Source organism: Opisthocomus hoazin, chromosome 11, assembly GCF_030867145.1.
Source record: "Opisthocomus hoazin isolate bOpiHoa1 chromosome 11, bOpiHoa1.hap1, whole genome shotgun sequence".
NCBI classification, from domain to species: domain Eukaryota; kingdom Metazoa; phylum Chordata; class Aves; order Opisthocomiformes; family Opisthocomidae; genus Opisthocomus; species Opisthocomus hoazin.
Window position 1 is genome coordinate 5,136,429 of NC_134424.1, and position 19,784 is coordinate 5,156,212.

General features: G+C 52.3%; 1 protein-coding gene across 7 annotated transcripts in view; it reads left to right on the forward strand.

Moving 5' to 3' along the window:
* Window positions 1–1,701: 1,701 nt before the first annotated feature.
* The window catches only part of FOXP1 (forkhead box P1), a 385,680-nt gene continuing 367,597 nt past the window's right edge, over window positions 1,702–19,784 (forward strand). For 4 of the 7 annotated variants that reach the window (XM_075433280.1, XM_075433293.1, XM_075433294.1 and 1 more), the window contains exon 1: window positions 1,702–1,775. The gene's annotated coding sequence lies outside the window, so the exon portion shown is untranslated. Of the gene's footprint in view, window positions 1,776–2,543; window positions 2,595–3,386; window positions 3,730–6,814; window positions 6,961–19,784 lie in introns of those variants that run through there. The other 3 variants (XM_075433281.1, XM_075433282.1, XM_075433283.1) reach the window with 3 other exon arrangements.

Consider the following 19,784-nt stretch of genomic DNA (forward strand, 5'->3'; position numbering starts at 1 on the left):
CAGGCGGTTGTGAACCAGCCCAGCAGTAAACAATTCCAGCCCAATTAGCAGCTGCACCGGCGGGGGGGGGGGGGGGGGGGGGGGGGGGAGCAGTCCCACCGCTCGGATCCTCTGCGGAATTAATCACGTCTCACGGAGCGGAGGTGCTGGTTTGGATTTGCGAAGTTAAAAACAGGAGACAAAGAAGTTTCCAATAAACAGCGCGTGTTCCAGGACGACACGTAAACCAAATATTTCTTAGGAGAGTAAAGGGGGGGAGCGTTGAAAAAAATCAGCTTTAATAGGTTCGTCTCCTTTTCCTCCCTACTGCAGAAATGCACGAACTAAAAAAAATATAAAAATCTAAAAAACAGAAGCTTAAGGTGTCGGTAAGCGAGCGTGTTTAAGGCTGGTGGTGTCCCCCCCCCCGGCGACACCACCCCCGGTGTCACCAGCGGTGCCTCAGCCGGGGGGCCAGGGGTGCGGGGGTCCTGGGATGCGGGGGTCCGAGGATGTGGCGATGTGGGAGTCTGGGGATGCGGGGGTCTGGGGATGCGGGATTCCGTGCGCTCTGCCGCTCCGCTCGCCCCCCCGCCAGGGCTCCGGAGGCACCGCGCGCACACCGCCCGCGCAAATATTTATTTGCAGCGATCTTCCCCCCCCTCCTTAATTATTTAAAACATAATGAATTAGGCGTAAGTACCTTGCCATTACTGTAATTCGAGGCGTTAATTGCTGCCGGAGCGGCTCCCCGCGCCGCTTCCGCCGACAGATGGCGCCGCGGGGCCGGCCCTGCGCGCGGGAGCGGGCGGGGCGGGGCGGGCCCGGCGCGCGGGTCCCTCCGCGGGAGCGGTTGGCTGCGCGGCGTCACCGCGCGCGGGGTTTACAAACGGCTCCCCTCCCCCCCGGCCCGGGAGCCGTGTGGCCGGGCGCTTAAAAATAATAATAAAAAAAAAAAAAAGGCCAGAGGCGGGGGGACAAGCCGGGCCCGCGCGGGCGGGCAGAGTTTTCCCCCTGGACAAAGTCGCGGGCTCAGGGGGCTCTGCGGCCGCCCTGGCCCCGCGCTCCGTCCCCGCGGGGTCCCCCCGCCGGCCCGGCCCCGGTTCCCCGCTGCGAGCGGCGCGGCGGCGGGCCGGGACCGCGCGGGAGCGCAGCGCCCGCGCAACCCTCCGCGCTGCCGAGGCCGCCGGCGGTGCCGAACTTCCCGGTGCCGGGGGGGTGGGTCCCGGCTCTGGCCGCTCCGCGCATCCCCCCCCGGGGCAGCCCCCGCGCTCCGCCCGGCCCCCGGCTCGGTCCTACCCGCGCAGCGTCTCTGAGCGGGGTTTGCGCTGCGGGTATGGGGGGGGAAGCTCCGCGCCGGCGGGGCTCCCCCCTTCCCCCCCCCCCCCGCCTCGCTTTTATTATTTTATTTATTTTTTTATTCTTATTTTTCCCTTTGCGCCGAGCCTTGTTTACCCAGCAGGTGGATGTGACGTCAGGGACTGACAACAGCAAAAAATAACAACATCTCCCTCCGCGGGGGTGTCGCGGGGCCGCCCCCGGCCCGCCCGCGCGGTGGGGCGGCCGCGGGGCTGCGCGGGGCGGGGAGGGGGCGCGGGGCGGGGGCGCGGCGGGGCGGCGTGCGGGGCCCGGCGCCGGGCGGAGGGCTCCATTGTTATTTACCGAGCGGCGGAGCAGGCCGGGCCGCGGCGCCCGGGCTCGGCGCGCCGGAGGGACGGGAGGGAGGGACGGGACGGAGAGGCAGCCCCGAGCCGCTCCGCTCCGCGCCGGGGCCGCGGGCGGGCCGAGTCCTGCGGGTGAGTCCGGCGACCCCCGGCACTTCTTTCCCCGCTCCTCCGGGGCTGGTTGCACTTCGCCCTTCCCCTCCCCTCCTCATCCCCCCTCCCGGACCCACGTGTCCGGTTCCCACCCCCCCCCCCCCCCACTCCGCCGCCGAGGGGGGGGGGGGGGACGGGAGCGGCGGTGCGCGGGTGCGGAGCCCCCTCCCCGGTCTGCGGGGCTGCCCGCACCCCCTGCCCGCCCACTTTGGAAACTTCCCCCCCCCCCGCCCCGGCCTCGGAGAGTGGGATGCGGCCCCCCTCTCCACCCCCCCCCACCCCCCTCCCGAGCTTCCCTCGTGTTTTCCGCCGGCTCCCGCCGCGCAAACAGCGCGCACGCCCCAACTTCGGCACTCGGGGAAAGAAGTTGCGGCGGGGCAGCTCCCCCCCTCCTCCCGCGTCGGGCCCGGGTGCCCCGTACCACCCCCCCCTCCCGTTCCACGGCACCTGTTGCGGCTTTCCGCCCGCGCAGCCCCTTCCGCAGGCGCGGAGCTCCGCGCGGCTCATCCCCCCCCCCCCCCCCCCCGTGTCCCTGGGGCCTGCTGCGCCCATCCCCCCCCCTTTTTTTTTTTAAATTTCTTTTCTTTTTTTTTTTTTTTTGGAGACGAAGTGTTTGTATAAACATCCGCGCCTCCCCAGCCCGGCGCAACTTCTCGCTGCGCGGGTGCGGACCGCGCATCCCTCACGTGTGTGTCGTGTGTGTATTTGTGTCCCGTGTGTGTGTCGTGTCGTCCCCCCCCCGCGCAGACCCGCTGTGCGGAGCCTCGGGACGGAGCCGGGGGCGGCCGCCGGTGCCCGGTAAGTAGGGCCGGGCCGCGCAGCACTGCGCGCCCCGCACCTGCCACCCCGCGCAGCGTCCGCGCATCTCTCCTCCCCCCCTCCGGGGTTGGGTTTTATGGGGTTGGTTTTTTGGTTTTTTGGTTTTTTTTTTTTTTTTTTTTTTTTTTAGAAGCTGCGGAGGCTGGCGGCGGGGCTGCACGGGGTCTGCGCGGCCCCCTCCCCACCGCCCCGCTGCCCGTGACCGCGGAGCGCATCGCCGGGGTGGCCGCGGAGCGGGCTTTGGCGAGCCTGCCCGGCTGCCGCTTCGCCGTCGGGATTTGAATTGCGTGGTTTTTGCTTCGAGTGAACTAAGCCGAGTGAGATTACTATATTTTGTTTTTCTTTTTTCTTTTCTCCCCCCCCCCCCCCCCCCCCCCCCAGTTTGCCCCCCAGCCAGAGCTCCCGTACCTGCCCCAGGTGCCTGCCAGCGCGCCCAGCCGCTTCACCCTAGAGGCTGGAGCCCAACTTCGGGGCTCAGAACTTTGAAGGTTTCATTTTTAGTAACTGTTCTTTGAGCGAGTAACGTCTCCGTACCGCTCGTCGCCTCCGCGACGGAGCCTGCCGAGCTCCAGGGTGCTGGGTGGTGGCAAAGATTCACACAGTGCTCTAAACTGCGTTTGCTTTCCGTACAGTTTTCCTGAACTCGCGTTCTACCTGCTTCGACCCAATGTCGATGCTGCTAATGACAGCTTCTTAATTAGAGAAAGTTTCGAGAGTGTCGTCGAAGAAACTTGGCTGCTCGTGCTGTTAATCCACGGTTTGCTTGAGCATTTCGGCGGGGGGAAAATAGGCGTTTTGCTCGGTTTGGTATTATTTTTACAGTTTCTGTTACTGCCGAGAAGCTCCTACTTTTTGTAAGTTAGAGCCTGAAATAATTCAGGTTCTGGGAGAAGCGACTGTAGGCGAGGAGGGACCGTGCGTCTTTGCGGCTAGATTGGGGGGAAGAAGGGGAAATCGGGGCTCCTGGCTTCCATTTCTCTCCTCTGAGCCTTTTCCCCCGCGCGTTGGGTTTGAGCTGTCTCCCAACCGGACTGAGTGGACCGGGGCGCTGGGGGAGGAAGCTCCGCGCTCGTTACCATTCAAAAGGTGTCGGCTAAAATCTCAGTGCAAAAAGGTATTGTAGCTTTAACATCTTGCATTGGCAGCATTCTTCCCCCTTAGTCTTTGGATTAGTCATTGTATGAGAGACAGAAAAAAAAAAAAAATCACTTTTTTTTTTTTCTTCCTTCTGGAAAAAGTAAAGTAAACAGCCTCCAACAAGTGAACCTTGACAACCCAGATTAAGGAAGGCAGGAGAGATCAAACAAAGCTGCTGCTGGGCTGTTGTCAGGAGCCGCCTCACTGAAAGCTCTGGACTATTCGATCAGGCAGCGAGGCTATATGTTCACTTATGCAGAAATGGACCATTACAAATGCTGAGCTTTGTTGTGAAACCAAAGGATAACTCTGAGAAAAATAACTACTATTTCAGACGAGGCTTGCTGTTGCTGACAATTTTGATTGCAAAGTTAGTTTTTGTGCATGGGCTGAGTGTTGGGCTTGGGTGGTTTTGGGTTTTTTATTTTGGTTCGGAGTGCGTTGTATACACTTTCAGAGAGGCTTAGGATTTGATTTTTATTTATGCTGTCTAAAGCTGCAGAGGAGAAGGCGTTTCAGCAGTGTAATGCTGAAAGCCGTAAAAGTTCTGTGGAATTCAGCTTTTATTTCTGGATCTCTGGATTGTAAGGAAACGTGGATCTTACTCTTTTTCTTCCTCTGTGTGCAAGTGCTGTGCTGATGTAGAATAGAGGGGTTCAGTTGTGGGCAAGCATTGTGTGTTGTATGACTGCGTTCCCAGAGTTTAGAAAACTTGTATTATCTTTCCTTCAGACATTACCAACCAGTCAGGGTGGTATCTGATTTTTGATATGCCGAGATTTTTCCAAAACTGTGCAATGTGTCTTCATGGCTGTGTTGGACTCTGTTACTGTGTAGCTTTTCAGTGGAAGTAGTAGGGCAGAGTATTAGCAGAGGCTTGACTTGACTTCAGTAAACGTTTAGGATTTAAGTATTGATCAAATGTAACCAGTGGGAGTTAGGTTATTTTTGTTGCTTGACACTTTCTTGTTTGTATTCAAACACTTCACTGCAAAAGCTACAAATATGCCCCCTCTTTCACTCCTTTAAAGTATTCCAAAACAATGGCAATACCTGTTTAAAAAAAAAAAAAAACTGAGGAAAAGGCTGTTACCCTAACGTATACTAATCGTGAGGCAGACCAAGTGCACATCTACTGAAGAATTAAGAAATCCAAGACCTTTTTGCATAAGTGTTTCTTTAATTGGCAGTGCAGATCACACAATAAGTACTTTATACTTTTTATAAGGTAAGGTTTCATAACCATCCTGCATAACTTATTATAAAGCCTGTAGATTTTTGTGGCATATGCTTTAATTAGACAATAAAAAGTATGCGTGTTAAACATGCACATGTATGCTATTAAGCCATTTTGGGTAATATGTAATGTTTTCTAACATCTATAAACATTTTCTGCTTAAATGGGTTCCACCGGTAATCCTTACGCAGCTAGTTTTCTGTGCTGGTAGGAGAAGGAGCAGGAAAGTTGGGCAGAGAATTATGCATTGGACGTTATTGCGCAGCATATGCTGCAATATGCTTTTCTCTTGGAGTGGATCACCTTTTTTTAAGAGCTAAAATATGCATTATCATCCTTGGTATGATATACTGTAAACATTTGTAGCTCCGGAATTATTCCTGTTTCGCGGCATTATAAAAATTAAGAAAAAGGCTGGCAGTAAAAAGGCAAATTTATGGAATGCAGCTTGGCGTTTAGTATTTGTGCTGCTTGTGGTCATTTATGTTGAGAGATTGAACCGGATAATGCAATTCCTTTTGTGAAATATCTGTTGAGCATGTATTTGTATATCAAATGAAATAACATATGCACACGCATACGTAGGATATGTATGTAAAATACAGTTATTTCTGCAAGGCTGTCCAGTTATTTATAGGGCATAATGATACTTCTGTCATCTTAAATTTTCTCCGAGAAGCTTTAATAAATTTAAATAGATTATATGCTGTCAGAAAATAGTATAAATTTTGTTTACGATTCACTTGCTTTAAGGTACTTACACTAAAGAAGCTCATTTAACCCCAAGACTGAGCAGCATTAAGTGGTGAGAGGAGTCTGCTGAAGAGCTGCTACTGCCCTTTGCTCTTGTGATAATCTTAAATTACTACAATTTAATTGCAACTTCAAGGCACTGAGCTGAAATATTTTTATGCAGCCGAGACGGGGCTGGAGAAGACGTAGGGGGATCTGCGCAGGTAGCTGGGTTTCTCTTGCTCAGGCCTGTCGGCGTGCAGCCAGCACAGCATCGTGTGCCCGCGCGGACCCCGCGCCCCGGGAGGGAGCTGTGCCGGGGGGTTCCCCCCTCGGGGGGAGCAGGATCGGGCCCCGCAGTAGGCAGGCAGCTCGGGTGTGCCAGCGTCTCGTTCGCTGCTAGCGTTTAAGCTTGGGTTTGAATTAAATAGCGCGCTGTAATTACTCCTCAGATGAGCCTTGCTGTCAGGTTGCTCCCCGGAGTTTTCCCCCCGCGGGTCTGCGCTGGCAGAGGTGGGTGGTGAAGCGGGGGCATGGGTGGCACCGTGCTCCGGAAACGCAGCCCGCCGGTGCGTGGGTATGGGACGGTCCCCGTGTCCCCAACGGCGAGTTCGGGGCGCAGTCAGCCGCCCTGGCTGCCCAGGGCCTGATCCAGACCCCGCTGGCACCAGCTGGGGCTTCTGCTGCCGTCCCTGCCTTTGGGTTTGGCTTTGGGTCTGTGTCACCAACTCCCGTCGCTGAAACTTTCCCTTTTTTTCCTCCCCCTACGTACAGCAGCGCGTTTTCACACCTGGCGAGCGGCTCAGCCGAGGCATGATACGCAACAGGAGCCAGAAAGCGTTCGCTGCGCGGAATTTATAAACCCAGTGCACTCGAGATCAGCAGCGTTGTCTTTGCGACCGTTCTTAGAGGTCCTGGCAACCAAACTTTATTCAGATGCTTAGGACGGCACGGCCAGGCTCGGAGTCCCTGACTTCACGCCGTTGAGGACACGCGTAAGTGCTTGGCCGTGCCAACGCCCGGCGGTGTGCGAGTCGCGAGTCTGACTGTTGTTGCGTTGGCCAAATCCTGGTGAAGTGTCTCGCTGCGAGAAGAAACGGCGATCTGGTGTTTGCGAGGGCCGCTTGCTTCTGCACTGACAGGAGCGCTGCTCGCAGCCTGCTGCGCTCGCCGGCTGATTCCCGCAGCTCACCGCGTGCCGGGGACCGCGGCTGCTGTAGGTAACAAGGTGATGCCGAGGTATGTGGGGGGGGGGGAAGCAGGATGGAATCAATCATGTGGTCATTAGAGGAAAAACTTAATTGTGGGAACTCTGCAGTCTTTTAATTTAAAAGAAAAAAATGTTGCATTTGGGGCCGTAGAGGAATCGGCTGTTCTATTTTTAGGAGATCAGTTATTTGTCGGTTGGGATGTCTGGAGTCTTTTAACATGTGCTCTTTTTTTCTTACTTCAGCATTGGAGCTACCAAGTCGGAGAAGCTGCTGGCTCTGTTCGTGTGCAGCCTTCTCTGCAAATATGCTCTAGGGTTTTGTCTTTCTGTTCTCCTGGCACCAATCTCTCCCGTGCATGCAAGTGAGCAGGCTCGTGGCTAATGGCCGTGTGTGTGTGGCAAGTATCCAGAGGCATCTGGAGAACTTTTTGTTCAGCTCCATCCTGACAATGAAGACGGTTTTCTGAGGAGAGGGAGCGAAGAGAAGAGCATGGGCAAAATCAATTTCTCTCCAAGAAGCATCTGGTACCTGAGGAGGACTAAATAATTTTTCTCCTCTCGTTGACCCTCCCTGTGCTGTTTTTAAAACATCTCCATTTTAGTGCCTTGAAATTGCAATTAAGTTGTAGTAATTTAAGATTATTGCGAGAGTGCAAAGGGCAGTAGAAGCTCTTTAGAAGTCTCATCTCAACACTTAATGCAACTCAGTCAGGGGGTTAAATGAGTTTCCTCGACGTGAGTACTTAAAGTAACTAAATCGTAAACAAAATTTATACTATTTTCTGACAACTAATAATCTATTTAAATTACATTAAAGTATGTGTGTGAAAATTTAATTAAAAGACAGAAATACTGTCAAGCCCTGTAAATATCTTGACAGATCTACTGAAATGGAACCCATAACGTAAAATATTTACATATATCCAATAGGCTGCCGTGTTTCTGGGAGTGCTGCTCTGAAACTAATTGCGGGCTTTTCGGCTGTCGGTTTCCCGTTCACTTGCAGTGGTCTCGGAAAGCGACACAAAGAAATACCCAGAATGTTTTATTCGGAGCATTCTCCGGTGTGTTGTTTACTGCTAATGGCTCTCTCCGTGCAATACTTGTCACTGCGGTGTTTTTATTAAAGTGCCTTTTTCCTCAGTAAGTTGGTTTCGCGCTGCCGTTGGTGCCAAGGTGCGCTGAGAGCGCAGGCTCCCGCTCCACGGAGAACGCGGTGAGGTGTCCGCAGCCTGGAAATCAGCTGTCTTCTGGACGTCTGGCCCAGCACAGGGCTGCAGGGTCGCTTGCACGGTTGTGACTGAATTAATTGATTTTTTTTTTTAGGTAGAAAACACTTCTGACCTGTCTTTTCCGAATTTCTGAAAGACTTAGGGAAGCGTTTCCCGGAGTGCTGGTCCGTGCGCTCGCGGTGCAGGACCCTGCTTGCTGGTGCAGCTGCAGCGCATCTCCTTTGCGGTGCGTGGTCCAGGGCGCTGTCAAGATGAGGAACTTTTGCCCTGGGTAAAACCGGGTCTGTCTGAACCTTTAGCTGAGCTTTGGTCCTGCTTAAAACCACCCGCTGGGATTCTGCGCGTGGCCAAAGGCAGGCGGTTTTGCTAGGAAGGTGCGGGATGAGCTGCGCTCTGTCATCGTTTCGTCATGGGTCGGGGTGAACTCCCAGGTCTCCTTGGCTGGGGTGTCCATCCCTGCAGCTGCAGAGTCACAGGAGGAGGGTGAGGATTTGGGCGTGGAGAGGAGGGTGGGGTGGGCGCGTGGTGCTGGGGAGCCCTGGCTGGGCCGGGCGCTCGGGTGCTGAGCACCAGCAGCCCGACGGAAGGTGGCACAGTTCGGCAGGTCGGCTGGAGCCTCTGACGGGATCGTTAGCTTTCCCCTCCTCGCCAGACACTTCCTTTCATCTTGGAGCTGAGTTTCAGCTGCACTTCCCGATCAGTCTTGTCATCTTGTTGCTAGCAATCAGGGTCAAGTGTCTTTCCTTGGGCTCTCCGCGGTCGTCGTGTTGGTGTCCCTCCCCCAGCTCCTAGCCTGAGCTGTTTGTTCATTAATTAGGAGATCGGGCATATTAACACAGCAGTAAACCGGAGCAGACTTCCCAAGGCATCTCGGGAAACCCTCTCCGATTTTTATGTGACCGGACATGCACTATTGCTGATTTAGATAGCGGAGCTGATGATGCCAAAGTGTTGTTAAGAGAGAGATAAATAGAGAGAGCCCAGCAGTAAGCGGACTGTCATGTCTCTATTAAAAAGCTTGTGATAAAGGAAGATAAAATGGTGAGGGGGGGGATTGCTGGTGTGTTCAGAGCAGCCGTTAAACATCTGATCACAAAATCGATGCCGAATTCCCCTTCCTGCGAAACACTTGCCCGCAGAATTAATGTCTGAGCCTGGGTTTGATTGCAGCGAGCGGTGGAGCCCTGAAAGGACTTTTGTTCTTGCCAAAAAGGCGGCCGGGGGTTCTCAGGGACTCGGGAGCTGTCTGAGCCGGGATTCAAACATCCCTCGCCGGTTCCCTTTGAAGTGGCTGCCCCTCTTCCGCCGCGGCGCGGTGTTCCCGGGATGCCGATGAAGTTGTTCCAGGCTCACGCCGGGGCTCATCGCTCTGTGCTGCCTCGAACCTTGATTTCCCTGGCGCCGCGGCCACCGGCGTTTCTGATGGAGAGTTGGTGCCTGTCCGCAGGTCGGTCCTTGGCTTCGTGGCAGAGTCACAACGAGGAAGATTTTTGTATTGTTGAGTCTTTTTCTCGGCCGGGTGCAGAAGTGAAAAATGTAACTGATTATATAGAAATGAGTGGTTGCAGCAGATGAGAGGGGAGCGGTGTTAATTTTACCGGTTCTGTAATGAAACGTGCAGAAAAATGTTAAATCGTTGCAGCCTTGTTTGCTGAAAGGATGTTAATCATTCCATTAAGAAGCATTAAGTAATTAACTGATATTTCTGTAGGAACCAATGTCAGTTTTAAAAAGCATCTTCCTAGTGCCGCACAGTGAACGCGAAGTTCGTGTTTCTCTTTCTGCTGCCGGAGAGCTGGGAGGTGAGCCGGAGTGGGACACCTCTTCCCAAGAAACTTCTGGGAGTGCCAAGGGAGCAGAAATAGGGGTTTTTTTTTTGTTGTTTTTTTTTTTTTTTTTTTTTTCAACTAAAATGTGCTGTTATAATAGTCTCTCCATTGCAAGGTTGTCTTTTGTGACTTTAGTCAGCCGGGCCCGTTGCAAGCCTTATTTCAGGAGTTGTCTGTTTGGGTTTAAAAAGTTAAAACCTTCTTGAAGTGTTCATCTTGGTGCTTGCATTTTTATGATTTTTTTTTTAATAATAATGGCTTTTACGTTGTAATAGTAAGCTTGCTGACAGTGAGTCATGAACTCTACCTTCCATGGACCTGATGACGTATTTTTGTTAGCTGGTCAGGCCGCTCGCTTAGCTCCTTCAGCCCAGTTCCCACGTTTTATGCTTGTGCTGGAAAGAAAAGTTCCATTAAAATCGGTGGTGTAAATCCTGCTTTCCTCCTGTGGCACAAATCCCCTGAGAAGAAGTGGCAGCGGAGGGGGCCGTGGGGCATCATGGAGCAGCTCCTGGCGTTGGGCTGTTGGGAGGACGTTGATGCCAGATTCGGTGGGGAATGGCCAAGTCCGGGGGAGGATGCGGCCGGTGAGGCTTTTGACGTTGGTTGGTGCTCAGTAAGGTCACAAGTGCACTGTGGAGAGGGTGCAGATGGAGGAGCAGGTGGCCAGAGGAGAACGATGATGATATTCTTCACCAGTTCGTTTTTGAAGGAGCAGATTGAAGCCCGCGGACGGTGCGAGGCGCAGGGCTGGGGAAGCATCTGCGTCCACGCTGCTGCGCCCTGCGCTCCCCACCTCGCTGCCTTTCTCCCAGGGCTTGATCCGTTTTTTTGCCTCGACGGAGAACGCAGAATTTGGCATTAACATCATCAAATTGCTGCCGTTTCTCGTATACTGGCCTCAACTTCTAGTATTGCAGTTAGCGATGCTGAAACTAGACCCAAACCGAAATTTTCAGAGTGATACGAATTCTGCCCGGCACATAGCATAATACAGTGGCACCAGTTGCGTTAGCATTGATACTTTCTGCTTTCATAACTGCCCTACTTCTCAAATAGGGCTCCTTCAGACAGTCTCATGCAAACTCTGTTGATCAGTGTACTGTGAATTATTCCTCCCCCTTGGGTGAATTTCATAAATAGGTGTATTTCTGTGTGTAGTATAGAAGACAAGCAGATTTTGCTTCGGTTAGGTGGCCTAAGCCCCAAGTACCTCTGCTGAAATCCTAGGAGCTTCCTTGGGTGGACTCAGTTTAAAAAAAAAAAAAAAAATCAAAATCATTTTGGCTCAGAGAATAAAAACTTTGAATATTCATGTGTGTAACATATAGTAAGAATCTATCTGGATGTTTGTACAGGACATCATAGCCTATATCTACCTTAGTAGATCTAGAGGAGAGATGTTTCTTGATAAGTTTTGCAATAATAATAATAATAATGCATTAACAAGTTGAGTAATTTATTTTAATCAGAGAGTTGTGTCAGGGCCACCATCCTGTTCTGGGTATTAAGCAAGTCTGGGGGAAGGAGGCTCTGAAATAGCTTGTAGGAAATTGGTTTTGTTAGTTTTAAGTCATGTCTGTGCATCGATGTTCCGAGAACGTATTCTGGGTTTGTAAAGCTCCCGAGTTGTACATTTGGAAAAGTGGAAATGTATTTTTCAGTGATAAATTACTTGCTACTTAAAAGACTTTGACAAAGGAATGTCCAAAGTATGCAGCGAAATTACTGTTTGTACAAGTATTTTAAAGTTACTCTTTGGCTAACCCATCTGAGGTTTCTGAAGGCCAGGAGTGTAAGGAGCGGTGGTCTTATTCAGGAAAGCTTTCTAACCCATCGTTTCAGTTGCAGAATTTAACTGAGAATGGGAGAAACCCATCTGTGTGTATTTTAGCTGATGTCGTACCATGGACGTTTGTTCTGTGGTTTTCTTCACTGCTATAAAAGCAGTATCTGCAGCACTCGAAAAATACTGTTTCATAGAAGTTGAAATGGAACACTACCTGTGAATTAAACTAAAATATCTGAAGCCTATCCAGCATATTCCTAGCATTAGTCAGAGAAGACTAGGTATTTCCTATTTATTTTTTCAGATTGGTTGGAATATGGTCTTTCCGGAGAAGGGTCCTTGGCCGGTTGAAGGGGAAATCTGATTTTTTTTCAGTGAGTGCTTTATATTTGCCGAGGAGTTCTGATCATGGAGAATTGTGTTGCCTGGAAATAGACATTTATTAACTAGGATTTTTAGTCATTGTAATAGATGCCATTAGATAGAGACAAGCTCATAGAGAGGTAAACTAGTAAATCTGAGCAAACTGAAAAATAGTAGCTATAGGCGTCTGGCTCTGTTATCAAACTTGCTGCATAAGCCAGAGTTTATGCACTGTGATAATGCTAATGACCAGCAGAGCCAATGATGCATGACTGGAGGAAATCAGTGGTATAATCGGAGAAAGTTATCAGGTTTTTGTCATTAAATATTAGTGATAAATAATACACTTCATTTTGAGTAGATAGGATGTATTTAATTCTGATGTGGAGAGTTTCAATTTAATAAGGGGCATTGCTGAGTAAAATGATAATCTTTTTGTAATTTAAAGGGAAAAATAAAAATGCATTTGTTTCAGCGTAAGCTCCTGGCAGCCACCCTCCACTGCTGTTTGTCTTCACTGGTGGCTGATAGCGAGCAGTATCTTTGCAGCTATTCGAGATGGGTGTTTGGAGCAGGGTGTTTTATCTAAGTTCTTAGTTTGTGGAACACAGAACTAGTTACGTGAGACCAGAATCAGAGGGGATCTCTTTAGTATAAGCTAGGTATCCTCTTTCTTTTTCTGCTGAAAAATGTGAATATTGCAGCAAATCTACGCTGTGGGCTGTGAGCAGTCATTCCCCTAGAAAACAGTCTGCCCGTCCAGGCAGTAACGGGAGGAAAGGGACGAGGACAACAGATGCAGATAAATTAGATCTAGTTTTGCAAGTTATCTTTTAAGTCAGTGGGAGAACAAGGAAGAGAAGTATTGCTTAAACTGAAGTAAGAGGGATATTAATAGTCTCTATAAAGGACAGTTTGCACCAGGGAAAAAAAAAAAAAAAAATCTGGCTGGCTTTTTTTAGCGAAACAGGCTAACACCCAGTGTAAATCTGTGTCATTAACTGAAGCAGTGCGTGATTTTTAGAGCATTGCTTTCCCTCTTGTGAGCCTCTGCCTGCGGAGGCTCGTCCCCTGGGCTGGAGGCAGATGCGGTGCAGCATCCCCCAGCCGGAGACTGCGCTTGCCAGCTGCAGGACCTCTGCCTGTGTCAGCCCGTGGCCCCGTTTAAGCAGATACCGCCAGTTTTGCCCAACGAGTGGCTTTGTAACGTGGCCAGGATCTTCCCACCACCCCTCGGAGTCGTGTTCGAACGCCGAATCTCAGCTGGAGTTTCCAGAATTAGATGGCACAGTGAGTAAACACGGCGTACTTGCCAGTTCTCACATCCTCTTTTGCAGCGAGTATTGCAGCAAATCCTGCAGGCTTGACTCATCTCCGAAGTTCTTCACTGATTTGAAGCAGATCTTGTCTGCCTTTTGAGAAGGAGCTGGAGGTCTGGCCACAGCTCCTCAGCGCGCAGTCCTGCTGTATGCGAACGCAGTGTGCTGGAGTTGGCCTCTGTGTAAACTTGGGCAGCTCTGAGTAACTTTAGCTGGAGTTCTGTGCCTGCATCTAAAGGTAAAATTTGGCCTGCAGTCATCCTTTATTGAAAGCTTTATGGAAATACTTTGTTCTCGCTATGCCCAAATATTTACATTCTGGTGGGAAGATCTTTTTTTTCCCCCCTCCGTTTCTTTGTGCTTTTTCCCCCCTGCTCTATGCCATAAGCACAAGGAGGGGGTGGAAGATACTGTGTGTAAAGCTGTGTCAGTGAAGAAATAATACTCAGGTTTTCAACTGGTATTTTTCATAGGTCCAAAGGAAAAAAAAATATCTGCCTGTATTGGGAGCACTGTCTACTTGTCCGATTGAAGTGAGCTGCCTAGTGTAGGGTGGGGATTCTGCCTATCACCATGGGTGGATTGGAAGGTGAAGGACATACAGAGCAGAAAACTTTTCTGGGTAAATAAAAGCAGTGTCAGGTACAGCCCCCGTTTTAAGAACAGCGTGCCTTAACGTTTCTGTTCATTCGCGTTGAATCACCTCCGCGTGTCAACCTCTGCCTGGTGGATGCTCTCAGCAGATTGAGGAGGAGGACACCTTGCTCTGCAAGTGCGTTACAATGGTCCACACGTGTGCCGTGACTCAAGCGCGCTCCCAACTTCCATGACATGCATCAAACGAGAATTGTTTCCTTGGAAAGCCCATATCTCCTTTGGGTTTTTTTTCCCAGATGAAGGCTGACGCTGCTTTCGCGGACTGTTTGACAGCGTGCTTGGTGCTGTATAGGGTGAGGGCTTGGTTCACGCTGCGGCTAAGTAGATTTAGGAGGCAGCTGCTGCGGGAGAAGATCTGTCCGCTTGTCCCTTGCTACACCTCTGGCCTCTTGGTTGCCTTCACTGCGACGTGAAGCCTCTGTCAGAGCTTTGCGCCTGGACCTGCTGGTTTCCCTCCGGGCAGAGGAGTCCTCCCTGCCGAGTTCCCCGGGGGTACGCTCCCAGCCGCGCCTGCGATGGGACCAGCCCCAAAGCCAGCGCGGGGATGGGTGTTCCTTCAGTTGCGGATTGACCAGTGCTCCCTTCGGGCCGGGCACCGCAGGTGTCAGTGTGCTCGCACTGAGGAGCCTGGCATCCTGTTTTATTTGGGTTTTCTGCTTCCCTGTTAGCGGCAGGTGGTGAGCTGCTCCAGAGGCTGGGTGTTTTTCACGAGAGCACTGAGAGATAGCCAGGTTACTAGCTGCTGTTGTTTCTTCTTGTTTTTGTAGTAGCTTATCTGTGCGATAAGCAAATACAGCTGCACATAAAACTCGGATAAAGCCATGTCTGGCCTGCTCGCTCACTTTGGAGCTGAAGAACGGAAGCTGGTGAGGAAATAGATGGCCAGAGCTCAGCGGCGGCACCCAGGTTTACACCAACAACGGCCCGACATGTAGCCTCTGCTCACTCGGCGTCCTGCAAGGTGTCCGTGTCTGATGCGTTGGGGTGTGAGGATGGCTGGGCAGCGCGGTGGCTGTGCAGGGACAGCCATAGACCTGGACAGGCTGGAGAGTTGGGCAGAGAGGAACCTGACGAAGTTCAACCAGGGCAAGTGCAGGGTCCTGCACCGGCGGAGGAACAACCCCATGCACCAGTACAGGCTGGGGCGGACCTGCTGGAGAGCAGCTCTGTGGAGAGGGACCTGGGTGTCCCAGGGGATGACAAGCTGACCATGAGCCAGCAGTGTGCCCTGGCTGCCAAGAAGGCCAACGGGATCCTGGGGTGCATTCAGAGGAGTGTGGCCAGTAGGTCGAGGGAGGTTCTCCTTCCCCTCTACACTGCCCTGGTGAGGCCCCATCTGGAGTACTCTGTCCAGTTCTGGGCTCCCCACTTCAAGAAAGATGAGGAGCTACTGGAGAGAGTCCAGCGGAGGGCTACGAGAATGAGGAGGAGACTGGAGCATCTCTCCTACGAGGAAAGGCTGAGGAAGCTGGGCTTGTTCAGCCTGGAGAAGAGAAGGCTGAGAGGGGACCTTAGAAATGCCTATAAATATCTGCAGGGTGGGTGTCAGGAGGATGGGGCCAGACTCTTTCCAGTGGTGCCCAGTGACAGGACAAGGGGCAACGGGCACAACCTGAAGCAGAGGAAGTTCCAGCTGAACATGAGGAAGAACTTCTTCCCTCTGAGGGTGACGGAGCCCTGGCCAAGGCTGCCCAGGGAGGTTGTGGAATCTCCTTCTCTGGAGATATCCAAGACCCTCCTGGACAAGGTCCTGTGCAGCCTGCTGTGGGTGACCTTGCTTCAGCAGAGGGGTTGGACTGGGTGACCCACAGAGGTCCCTTCCAACCCCAAACATTCTGTGACTCTGTGATGTGCAGAGCCCCGGCTACGGCAGGGTGTTGGCACGGGCAGTCGTTAGCGCGGAGTGGGTCTCGCTCAGACTCGTGGTGGGAGTTTGAGTAAAGCTTTACACACGGTTTATGCTTTTATGGCTTCTGAACCGGGCGCAGGTGCGTGGTAGCAGGAAGTGAAGCTGAAGGAGCCCTGAGGGACCCTCGCTCGAGCCGTGCCGAGCAGGTACGGCCTGCGAGCGCTGCCACCTTGCTGGTAACCCGACGTGGTGTCGGCGTTCACGTGTGTCTCGGGGATGGCGGGGGTGAAGCCATGCCGCAGCGTGGCAGGGACCTGACCCCTCTGCCGGGCTGCCTGCTCGGGGTCGGGCTCCCTCCCTACCCGCGCCGGGGCATCGTGCGAGCTCGGCGTGCTTGGCCGTGCCCCTGCGCCGGAGGGGAGGGACAGGCAGCGCGGTGCGGAGGGCTCTGTGCTGCGGGCTGGCACTGCGGGGCTCGCCAAGCCTGGCTGGGTCACTGACGGCTGATGGTGAGGTGGGGTTGAGCTTGGAGCGGCTGGAAAGCTGCCGGCGGAAAAGGACCTTGGGGTGTTGGTCGACAGCCGGCTGACCATGAGCCAGCAGTGTGCCCAGGTGGCCAAGAAGGCCAGCGGCATCCTGACTTGTACCAGGAATGGTGTGGCCACAGGAGCAGGGAGGTGACTGTGCCCCTGTACTCGGCACTGGTGAGGCCACACCTCGAGTGCTGTGTTCAGCTTTGGGCTCCTCACTCCAAGAAGGACATTGAGGAGCTGGAGCGTGTCCAGAGAAGGGCAACGAGGCTGGGGAGGGTCTGGAGAACGAGTCTCCTGAGGAGCGGCTGAGGGAGCTGGGGCTGTTCAGTCTGGAGAAGAGGAGGCTGAGGGGGGACCTTATCGCTCTCTACAACCACCTGACAGGAGGGTGTAGTGATGCAGGTGTTGGTCTCTTCTCCCAGGTAACCAGCGATAGGACGAGAGGCAATGGCCTCAAGTTGCATCAGGGGAGGTTCAGATTGGACATTAGGAAAAATTTCTTTATGGAAAGAGTGGTCAGGCATTGGAACAGGGTGCCCAGGGAGGTGGTGGAGTCCCCATCTCTGGAGGGGTTCAAAAGGTGTACATGTGGCACTTCAGGACATGGTTTAGCAGGCATGGTGATGTTGGGTGGGTGGTTGGACTTGATGATCTTAGAGGTCTTTTCCCAGCTTAATGATTCTGTGGTCTGTGCTCCATCTGATTTCCTTCAGAGGCAACAGATAACTGGGGGGAGACTGGGAGCAGTGAGAATGTCGGCAGTGTGAGGAAGGGCCGGGCGCCGCTGCACGGGGCTGCAGCCCCGCACGGCGGAGGAGGCTGGCTGCCACGCGTCTGGGGAAGCGAGACCCAGACCGGCACCCAGCTGCCCGCCCTGGGGCCTCCTGGTCTTGCCCAAAGTCGTCTGCGTTCTTCAGCTGACGGCCCCGCGAACCACCTGTTTTTGCATTGTCTTGTCGAGGAATTTGCATGTGCAGTCTGTGAAGCGAGGCATCAAAGCATTAACCCTCAGTTTTAATTAGTACCTTTATTTTTGGAAAGGAGTAGCAGTCAGAATAAAATACTTGGTAGGATTAAAATACAATCCACGTTTTCTTCCTTGTTGGTGTGTGTCCAGCCTGAGTTGCCAGGTCTCCCCAGGGGTGGCTGATGTGCAGGTGAGCAGAGCTGCAGTCCCGAACCGCTCCTGTCCTCACCCCATCTCTTCACCGAGTGCTGAGGTCTCACATTCTACATGTGCAGTTGTACCTACTGCGAAATGCTGCTCACCTGATGTTGGGGTTATTCACTGTTTGTTCTTATGTGTCAACACCAGATCTGGTTGGAACCTTAACTGCTCTCCGTGCTCCTGTATTTTTTCCTGTATTTTTTTCCTCGCCTCCTAGACCAGTCGCAGGGTTTGTTGAAGGGAGACCCCCAGCCAGCGCAGCGTTGGTATGGGCTCTCCTGCTTACCAGGCTGCACGCACAGCAGGTGCCTGGAAAAATGCCCCTCCAAGTCATTATGAATTAAGCGTCGCAGACAGAAGCGGAGATGGAGATCTGTGACTTGATCCAAGAATTAGGCAATGTGCAAAGGTGGGGAGAAAAGCAGACTTCTCATCCAGGACGTGGAGGCTGTGGTGCTCCTGCCCCAAGGTGCTCTGGTGCAGCTGTCCGCAGGCTGCCGAGATCTCCACCGCGCCCCAGCCAGCGCCCGCCACTGCAGTGCCGTAACCAGGAGACCCCATGCATGTTCTAGCTGTAGTTGGTGAAGTTGCCCGTAGTTGTTAGCAGCTGGAGCTGGCCATGCAAGCAGTGAATTTCCCAATAACTAGCTAGCAAGAAAATATTGTGGATCTGCATGTATTTCCGACATCTGGATATGCCGTGCTTGTTACCGTCGTGGTAAGCGAGGTGAAAGCCAATTTTCTCCGTTACGACAGAGCACTGTTCAGGACTAAATGGAGTTTTACTCTGTTTTCAAAGCAAGCCGGCAGCAGGACCTCTGCAGGGGTAGCTGTGATGGCAGCTACTGCTGCAAGAGCCTGCAGGGCTTCTGGGTTAGGGGGGTTTTGGTTGGTGCGGCGGTGGCACTGGGGTCTCTGCCCACCCAGGCCCCGAGTGGTGTGCTTCCATCGTGAGGAGCGTTACTTCATGGTGCCCCATCGGTGGATGGAGCGCGCTCTGGAGACCTGGAGCACCCTGCTGCTTACCCCGTTGGCCTGGTTGGGGCGGCCGTGTGCCGCTGAGTGTATCTGTTACGTGGGTGGGCATGTGCACGAGGAGCCTGAGACTTCAGAATGGCAGAAATTGGCCTGAGGAGGAGAAATTATTAGGAGAAAGCAAATCTTGCGTTCACGAGGCTCGTTATCCAAACCTGCCGTCGTGGTGAAGAAATGGGAGAAACCTCCGTCGGCAGCCGGGATGTCCGACGCTAACAGCGTAGGGTACGTCTGCCAGTCTGCACTGAAGTGAAAAAAAAATTAGGCAGTGGTTGATTACGTCTTGGCTTTAAAGAAGTGTGGTATTGAGCGCAAATTAAAAACAACCTTGAAACTGCACAGATTCATAAAACTGTACACTGGGATTTTAAAAATTGCCTCCATTGGAATCCTGGAAGCATCTGTTACATAATTAATGCACTTAAAAATATATTCTATTTATGATTAATCCAGGACTGTAGTGTGTGCTAGTTAAATGTCTGGATCCCAGGGTGCAATGCGAGGAACGAAAAGCAGTTGTAATCTATTTGACGGTTATAGGAAAGGACATTTGCTACAAATAAATACATTTTCCTCAGCCTTTTTATTTGTCAGGGCCAAGCTTATGTCTGTTGTGCTGAGTTTGTTGACTGGTAAGTGTTTTGAGATTTATGCTGATAATTTTGTAGATCTACTGGAAAAAATAACTCAAGAATAATTAGGGAGATTGACCATACAGTAATGTACCACATGTGTGACAGCATTACTGGGTTGATGATGTTGGGTATGGTATACACAATTAAAAGTGTTAAGGCTCAGTAGCGTGAAGCTTTTCAGACACTCTCCGAGATACACAAGTGCTTTAGGGGATGCATGATTCCCAAAGGATAACTTGCCAAAGTTACTGGATGCCTTGGGTCTCCTCTCCAGAGAAGCCTTTCAGGCTGAGACCGCCTGGGTGAGTGGTGGAGCGGGCGCAGCAAGCGTGAGCACAACTTGACAAACCTCAACCCGCGCCGGTTTTGTTACCAGGAAGGTTTTGGGGGCTCTGTAGCCTTTTTTTTTATTTTCGAGGCTTTTGAGTTGGCATCCAGCCACCA